This window comes from Festucalex cinctus, chromosome 7 (genome assembly GCF_051991245.1).
Source record: "Festucalex cinctus isolate MCC-2025b chromosome 7, RoL_Fcin_1.0, whole genome shotgun sequence".
Classification (NCBI taxonomy): domain Eukaryota; kingdom Metazoa; phylum Chordata; class Actinopteri; order Syngnathiformes; family Syngnathidae; genus Festucalex; species Festucalex cinctus.
The window spans coordinates 23517383-23526818 of NC_135417.1; the positions used below are offsets into that span (position 1 = coordinate 23517383).

Here is a 9436-nt window from a genome sequence, read left to right on the forward strand (position 1 = left end):
AAAACATTCTCTTGTACTTTTCGACCTTCAAGGTACTCAAAAGCCTATTCAAGCTGGCTCCGGGCCAAACGCGGACTACATCCTGGACTGCTCACCAGTCATGTGTATGCTGAGAGTTTCCAGCTGTGGTGGCTTGGGCATCTGGTTCGGATGCTTCCTGGAGGCCTCCCTGGAGAGATGTTCCGGGCATGTCCCACCGGCAGGAGGCTGCGGGGACGACCCAGGGCACACTTGAGAGTCTGGCCTGGGACCACCTTGGGATCCTGCCGGAGGAGCTGGTCAAAGTGGCTGGGGAGAATGAAGTCTGGGCTTCCTTTCTAAAGTTGCTTCCCCCTCGACCTGACCTCAGATATCGCTGTAGATAATGGATGGATGAAAAATGTGTGTATGACACTGGAGCCTCTTATTCAAAATATTGGTGGCCTCTGCATTGGAAAACTGGTTATACATGTCTCATATCCTTTCATAATTAATTATTCTTCACATTTTGTGTACACAATCAAGAGAATGTAATGTCGGAGCCACTAAAAATAGTTCTGTATAGTATGTTTAAGAGACTGCTGATGGATAATTCATCACAGGAGTTAAGAGGCATTTATTTGCTTTGTCAAAGTTTTTCTATTGCTATGATTTCATTGTAGTGCTCTGCTTATAATATGTCAGCACTATTAGGAATAAATTAAACTCTCTGGCATGAACATCTAAATTGCAACATTTCTTTTCCGTCCAGACTTCTGTATGCATGAATGAGCAAAAGCAAAGCTCTACTTTTTTTTTTTGAAGCACTGCTTATTATGATACAATAATGAAAACTACAAGCGCATATTGTTGAATTTAACTCTTTGACTGCCAAAGACGTTTCATGATGATTAGTAAAATTCCAATGAATGGAATGCGATCTTTCATTTCGTAGCCACATTGTATATGTTGTAAAGGCAAACAATATTCTTTTAGCCTTGAAAGATGAGTTAAAATGCTCAAAAGCGGCTGGCACTGTGGATTTTTTTGTTTTGTTTTTATAACGCCTGGCAGTCAAAGAGTTAAACTTTTTTTTCATGATATCTTGATCCAGCGCTTTACATAGTTGCTGTATGGTTGTCTGAATGTATATTTTTAAGGTAACAATAAATGAAAGCCAAAACCAAAAAATACAGTGGCTAAATAATATAGAAAATTAATCAAACACAAAACTTTGTCAATTGTCACCCATTATATATTAAAAAAAAAAAAAAAAAAAAAAAAAAAGCTCATTGTGAGCTTTGGTTGTAAATAGAGACAAAAGAGGACGCTAAGTGGGTGATCTTGTTGTTTCACAATACAAGAAACCAGGGGCAACCCCCAACTTCACCCTCCTCCCCACGTTGACTGACAGCCGGTAAACATTATCAGTCAACCAACCAGACAGCAACAGTCCAACTGATTCACATTCAGTATATCCAGTACATTCATCTACTCTGGTAAGATTCACAAATCAGTTCTGAAACCAAATGATCAGTTACTTTAGCAAACAGCTTTTTGTTCTTGCTATCAGAATTTCATGTCACTAGGTTCTCCATTACGAAGAGGTATGGGCTGGCCACATGGCTGCTCCTGTCAGTCTTTTAGGGGACTTTTACGTGGGACTGTTTTTATCTGGAGAAAGGGAAAAACAAAATGTGGATGTTGCGTCAAAACAAAGATGATACACTAAGATCTTCCTAAGACGTAGACCTTTGCATATGTCAAATTTATTTTATGAACTGGGTTACTGGGTTTGGTACTGTATTTTTTTTTTTTAAATGCCAGAACAAAAATAAAGTGTCCTTTTAGAAATTACCCTGAGATGAACATTTTTATAATTTTCACATTAATCGTTGGATAATAGTTGGTATATACATGAGCATGTATGTCATATTCATTTATAAATGGCAGAACACAGCTCCAACATAATGAGCTTGTCCAGCAAAATATACTTTCAAAAGTATGCTGTCAACATAGACTAGTTAAAAGTTGGATACCTGACTTCTACGAGTCACTCACTGCAGCAGACAGTAATGCAAAGGCAGCAAATTTTTAGTCTAAACCTTGAATAACTCCAAGTTTGGGGTGTTGCTACAAATCTATATGATTGCGATGAAGATAAGTTGGGAAAAAACATGACGTATAATTTGAAATGCGCTCAAACACACATGAAAGACAAGGACAAAAGAGCGAAAATCACTTCTTCAACCACACACACATTAACGGTCTCTCAACAGGTGTATCCATCTTCCCATGAGACTCACTAAGGCTAAACTAACCAGAGTAAACGGCTGTAGAGCCGATACAAGAGAACAGCCTCTGTCGCTGTTTTTTCACTGCCTATCAGTTTTTCCTTGCCCTCTTGTGGTTCGATCAGGAAATGTTAATATTTGCCAACTGTAGGCATGTGAAGCCCTTTGAGTTTTATGATTAAGGGCTACATAAATAAACTTGACTTGAGTTGGCCTTGTCTTGACAAAATCCACTATTCTCTAACAAGATTCACTGTCAGGCCTGCGGGCCCAGCCCGCTGAGTGTGCGTGTGTCTTCCAGGTGTGGTGCATTGGAGTCAAGCAGCAGGTGTGTCCAATTAATCAGCAGCCTACTTAAGCCAGCCTCTGACTCCACCACACCGCCAGATCGTCACAACTCCTGAACGAGTTGGTACATCCAGCTAGACCTTGAAATCAACTTTTACTTACCTTTCCTGACTCGCATTTTTGTCCTCCTTTTCAGCCTGTCTTCCTGCCCGCAGACCCTGACCTTGACCCACGCCTCGCCAACCAGAACCAGCCCCCAGCACCCAACGGACTGCAACCACTTTCTGGCCGTCCACAATTGCAATAAAACTTTGTCAACTCATTCATTTTGTTTTTCTGCATTTGGGTCCCCACCCCGCACCGGAACCGTGACAGCACGATCTGGCCTGCCATGGACCCAGCAGAGAACGATTCCGTTCGTCAGACCCTGACCGGACAAGGCTTGCTTTTGGACCAACATGACAATGCCCTGAACTTTTTGATTGGACAGGTACGTGAATTCTCACAAGCCCTCACGACCCTCCAACAGCAACATGCGGCCTTTCAGACACAAAGACAATCCGCAGCTACACCTGCCACGCCCGCCGCACCTCCTCCCCATGTCATTAAAGAACCGTACGTGCCCACACCGGCCCCTTATGATGGTGATTTAGGAGCTTGCCGTCCCTTTCTAGTCCAGTGTTCTCTAGTCTTCAGTCAGCAGCCTCTGTCATATGCTTCCGACCACGCTAAGATAGCTTACCTCATAGGCTGCCTCCGTGGCGCGGCTCTAGCATGGGCCACTGCGGAGTGGGACAAACAGTCCCCTGCTTGCACAACCTATTCCGCCTTTACGAAAGAAATGAGGAAGGTCTTCGACCACCCGGTCCGTGGGAGGGAGGCTGCAAGACGCCTCATGTCGCTACGACAGGGTGCTCGTAGCGTGGCAGAGTTCTCAGTTTCGTTCCGGACTCTCGCCGCTGAGAGCAACTTTAATGATGAAGCGCTCCAGGAAGTCTTCCGGGGAGCATTAAATGAAAACATCAAGGACGAATTGGCCTCGAGGGATGATCCGAGCTGTCTCGACTCGCTCGTTGACTTGGCCATAAAGCTTGATTGTCGCCTCCGGGAGCGCAAAAGAGAGCGCCATGCCAAACCACAGACTCCGCCCATGTTCCCGCCCACTGCTGGGCCATCCATGTTTGATCCACCTCCAATGCCACCGGCTCCGGCTTCCGGTTCGGGCCCGTCCCCAGACACCGGCAGTGTTCCTATGCAGCTGCGACGAGCTCGTCTGTCGGACTTGGAGAGGGCGCGCAGACGTTCATCTAACCTGTGCCTATACTGTGGAGCCAGCGGCCACTACATCGCTCAGTGCCCCTCCCGGCCAAAAGGACTGACTCACCAGTAATGGGGAACGTATTGGTGAGTCCCGTTATGAGTTCCCCTGCTTCTAACCGTTTTATGCTCTCTGCCACCCTCTGCTGGGGTAATATGTCTCTGCCCGTGTCAGCCCTTGTAGACTCCGGAGCCGATGAGAACCTAATTGATCACCGACTGGTGGAACAAATGGCTATAGACCTGCAAACCTTGACCACTCCTTTGGATGCCACAGCCCTAAACGGTGCACTGATCTCCCATGTCAGACAACAAACAGTACCAGTTGTACTCAAGCTCTCGAGTAATCACCAAGAGGTAATCAGTCTACATGTATTTGACTCCCTCCAAGTTCCCATAGTGTTGGGCATGCCATGGCTCAAGCTCCACAACCCACATATTGACTGGACAGTGCCCAACATCATTTCTTGGAGCAATTACTGCCATGGAAATTGCTTGCTGTCTGCTGTTGTGCCACCCAGTGGCCAAAACCAACAAGAACCACCCGACCTGTCCTGCGTCCCTGCTGATTATCACGACCTTGCATTGGTCTTCAGCAAACACCATGCTTCTTCTCTGCCCCCTCACCGACCATACGACTGCGCTATCAACCTCCAGCCCGGAGCGCCACTTCCACGAAGCCGGCTTTACAACATTTCACGGCCGGAGAGAGAAGCAGCAGATTCCTATAGGTCGCTTGCACATCGTAATGCATCATGGGAGTTTTTCCTTCGGGCGCCATATTGGGTGTCCGCCGGTTCACAAGGTACACTCGCGAGTTACACGGTAGAGCTTATCAACCTGATGTAATTTTCGCAGTATTTTCACGATTTACCGGAAGATCAAAAACAACGATACAGGCAGAAGGTGTCTCTGTGTGGCGGGATTGATCCTAATTACGTCCTGACCAAGGGTGATTTTTTTTTTGACGGAGAAAGCTTGCTGGCCAAATGTGACATCTCTGGACATCTTTCCCTACCTCGTGTTGACAACATGCTCCATAACACGCCAACAAATCCCTGGAGGCTTACAATTATTTTGTAAGCGGGTGGATACAGAGTGTAAACTTTAACATCGCATCAGAAGAAACTGTTGTTGTTGCACGTAAGTAAACCACATGGTGTTGGTAATTCTGCACACAAAAATGTTGATTTGTTCTCAGGCTTCCTGTTATCATTGTGTTTACATGCACAGCTAGGTTTACCTGATGTGGTTTTTCTAACAATTTTATAACAGACAAATATGGCAGAGCGTATAAGAATAAAAAGTAACTATGCACAGCCTCCCCGTGGCTTAATTACATTTAATGCTACCCTTTCACTAGTTACATGTTACTTAATCAACTTATTCTAAATGGTTAAGGTTAACCACTCTCAGAGGACGTATTTTTAGTTTCAGTTTCCAGTACAATAAAACGTGTTCATGGTAACTACTGAGCATACTGACAGCTTTTCTTATGATCTCACGGTTAAGGAGGCTGTCACAACACCCAATTTCTGTCTGGTGCCAGATGGCAACAATTCCCATCACTTGTCACGACAACACCAATAGTATTACCAGGTATGTATGGCTTTACTTTTTGTAGTTTCTTATTTAATTCTATGTTTCATATTTTCATTACAATGTTTGTAATATTTTCAGATTCAGGCACAGATGAGTTTAACTGGACGGACTTCTGCGACTTTGTGGTGTGGACAAAGTGTGATTGAGCGAGTCCACCCAGATCGCTCGTTTTGGCCAGTTGGAAAAGCCAGAGTGTTTTTTTCCCCAAAGTCCCCTCCTTACCTGAACTGCTCGGGAGAGCATTTACCAGATCAGCAGTGGACTTCCAGTGTTCCTGCTCAGCCGCTGTCACCTACCACTTGCTCATGTACTTCAAAGATGCGGAATAAAGTAGTTTTTTGTGCTGCAGCAGATTGTAAAATCAAATGATATCACTTGAAGTGTGCCAATCTAGACTGCCAAAAGGACAGTGGTTTTGTGACAAGTGTGAAACAAGGATTATTGGGAAAACTGTAACACAGTACTGGTACTTGTCTTACATTAAACAAATTTAAAAGAGCAACTTTTTCCTCTGTACATAGCATAATGAAAGTCATTGCGTACCCCATCAACATTACATCATACCGTCATCTCAGGATGGTAGGCACCTGTGCTAAAATAAACTACATTAATTAACAGTTCAATTTTTAACCATGAAATTACTACATCTAATCATTATTCACTTCATTTTTTGTGCTTTTAGAAATAATAGAGATTTATGCCATTACTTTAAGAGGGACCATATTGCACATTGAGTCAAATCCTGTCATTTGTATTATGTATAGCTTTGTAAACAAACCCAACAATAGAATTTGTATAAACGCTGCCTTTATTAGCGCCAAACAAACAGTCGCATGTTGTCCTCCTCCAATGCTTTGATGCTCGCCTTCGTTTCCATCATGTCATTGGCAATCAAGTCGGTGTGGCATGAGATCCCTAAAGAAAAAAAATAAAGAAAAAATCACAAAAAAATACGGTACCAGTAATAGGTTTAATATAGTAAAGTAGTATAGTTTTTTTGTCAGTGTAAAAGAAATGTACACATTTTGTTGCATTTTTTAATGTATGAACATTGCTACAGGCAAATACTTATTTCTATAAACACTTCCAAATGTCTCTAAAATATAAGGTGCGTGTACACACACAAACAAACACATACATTCACTCATGCATACAATATATCATGTAATGAATTCTGAGTGGCATACCAGAGTCAATGATGTCAGCAGTACTTGAGGGTACAGGTTACTGGAGCCATCTGGCTGCATAACTGCAACAATCTCTGCCACTTCGAGTCGTCTTTTCTTTGCTTGTCTCTCCTGTGCACGTTCATATCTTGGCACCGACTGGGCTGAGACATAGATGTTGTAACTTGGGACCCAACTTTAATGTTGGAGCCCAGTCGGGATGGTTGGACAGAAAAACGGGCGCAGGGCGACCTGTTAAAATAAACAAATATATAAACAAATAAAATATGGAAAGACTGGTTATTTTACCGCAGTAGGGTGGCCGTGAATAAGTTATTTAGCATGATGTGTAGGCTACCGGGGGTCTGTTTTCTTGCATCACCCCCGGGGGTCTGTTTTCTTGCATCAGCCCCTTCTGTCTCTTTTTTTTCCAAGTTTACATTTTGCCACCAAAAAACATGTTATCGGCATTAAAAGCCCAAGACTAATCAATCCAATTTCAGCAGTAAACACTTTGCACTGGCACTACTTGGGTGAAAATGTTCGATGTTAGCTTTCGGCTAACGTCCGCTAGCCAGCTTGTACTACCGAACTTGCTTGCTCATGAATCCAAAACATAAGCAACTTGCCCATATATGGGCGGTCGAAACGTTATTAATCCTCATGCATTAAATAAAGGTAAACAAGCTTACCGCTCACAAAGTGATGGCTGCACACACGAGCCCAAAGTAACGACTTCCCTCCGGAGTCCGCACTCCTCTGTCTCCAGGCCCTGGTTCCTAATTATTTTCGGAATTCGGGAAAAAGACCGACCATTTCCCCCCTTGGCTTTGTTCGAACAGCCAACGATGCAGCAACAATGTACCATTTTAAACGCAGAAAACAAACGTGATAGATACGTGTTAGACCGAATCGCTACGTAAATGGAGGCCACCCAGCATGGCGACTACGAGAAATCCGAGGCGGAAGTGACGACATGTGCAAGCGACCTATATCAACGAATCACTGGCAGCAGGTATTATCCGGCCCTCATCGTCACCAGTGGGAGCTGGGTTTTTCTTTGTGGACAAAAAAGACAAGACGCTCCGCCCTTGTGTAGACTATCGTGGTCTGAATGACATCACCATAAAGAACAAATATCCCCTGCCCCTGATGGACTCCACATTCTCACCTCTTCATGGAGTCACCATTTTTACCAAGTTGGACTTGCGCCAGGCCTACCATCTTGTCCGTATCCGGCAGGGCGACGAATGGAAGACAGCATTTAACACACATAGAGGGCACTACGAATATCTGGTCATGCCTTTTGGCTTAACTAACGCCCCCGCTGTCTTCCAGGCCCTGGTCAATGATGTTCTGCGTGACATGATTGGGTGGTTCGTCTTTGTATATCTTGACGACATCTTGATTTTCTCAAGTTCTGACTCCGAACATAAAAGACACGTACGCCAAGTTCTCCAGAGACTCCTTGAAAATAAGCTTTTTGTGAAAGCTGAAAAGTGTGACTTCCATGTAACCAAGACCACCTTTCTGGGCTATGTAATTGCTGAGGGACAGCTCCAAATGGACCCCGCTAAGACGACTGCAGTCACCGAATGGCCCAGACCCACATCCAGAAGGGAGCTGCAACGCTTCCTTGGTTTTGCCAACTTCTATCGCCGATTCATCAAGGACTACAGTCGTGCCGCAGCTCCTCTTACCGCCCTTACGTCCACAGTGGTGCCTTTCAAGTGGTCTGAGGAAGCTGCCCTGGCCTTTAGCGAGCTCAAACGTATGTTCACCACTGCTCCTGTGCTTGTCCATCCAGATCCGCAGAGGCAATTCATAGTTGAGGTGGATGCCTCGGAGGTGGGGGTCGGAGCGGTTTTGTCCCAGCGGTCTCTGGAGGATGGTAAAGTCCACCCATGTGCTTTCTATTCCCGCAGGCTCTCTCCAGCCGAGAGGAACTATGGAATTGGTGACCGGGAACTCCTGGCGGTGAAGGCGGCATTGGAGGAATGGAGACACCTCCTGGAAGGGGCCGAGCAGCCATTTGTTGTATGGACAGACCACAAAAATCTGGAGTACATCCGCTCTGCCAAGAGACTAAGCTCACGTCAAGCCAGGTGGGCCTTATTCTTTGATCGGTTCGCATTCACCCTGTCCTACCGCCCAGGGTCTCAGAATACAAAACCGGATGCCCTATCCCGCCAGTTTGCAGCAGAGGGCACCAGGTCAGATCCCGGCCCTATCCTGCCTTCCACCTGTTTTGTTGGGTCTGTCACTTTTGAAATTGAAGCCCTGGTGAGGAGGGCCCAGGTTGGACTGACTGTATCCCCCCGGGCTCCGCAGAACCGCCTGTTTGTCCCTGACCCTGTCCGTTCCCAGGTTCTACAGTGGGCCCACTCCTCGCGACTTACCTGCCACCCGGGAATCCGCAGGACGCTGGCCTTCCTCCGCCAAAATTTTTGGTGGCCCACGATGGAGGAGGACACCCGCTTGTTCGTCTCGGCATGCACGGTATGTGCCCAGAACAAAACCCCCTCCAAACCTAGCTCTGGCCTGCTCCGCCCGCTTCCTATTCCCAAACGCCCGTGGTCCCACATTGCCCTGGACTTTGTTACCGGACTTCCGCCGTCAAGAGGTAACACAGTAGTTCTCACCATTGTTGACAGGTTTTCCAAAGCAGCCCACTTTCTTGCTCTTCCCAAGCTCCCAACTGCCAAGGAAACCGCTGACCAGTTAGTCCAACATGTCTTCCGTCTACATGGCATCCCTTCAGACATTGTGTCGGACAGGGGGCCCCAGTTCACTTCACAGGTCTGGAGGGCC

General features: G+C 45.8%; 2 long non-coding RNA genes across 2 annotated transcripts; one reads left to right on the plus strand and one right to left on the minus strand.

Annotated features, from left to right (window-relative positions):
• The first annotated feature begins 4594 nt into the window (after nucleotides 1-4594).
• LOC144022564 (uncharacterized) lies at nucleotides 4595-5660 on the plus strand. The gene is made up of 3 exons (XR_013284362.1): nucleotides 4595-5000; nucleotides 5370-5456; nucleotides 5538-5660. It is a non-coding gene; the product is annotated as an uncharacterized LOC144022564 (long non-coding RNA).
• A 589-nt stretch (nucleotides 5661-6249) lies between these two features.
• Nucleotides 6250-7603, minus strand: LOC144022563 (uncharacterized). The gene is made up of 3 exons (XR_013284361.1): nucleotides 7318-7603; nucleotides 6647-6877; nucleotides 6250-6374 (listed from the first exon to the last, which is right to left on the minus strand). It is a non-coding gene; the product is annotated as an uncharacterized LOC144022563 (long non-coding RNA).
• Between the last annotated feature and the right edge of the window lie 1833 nt (nucleotides 7604-9436).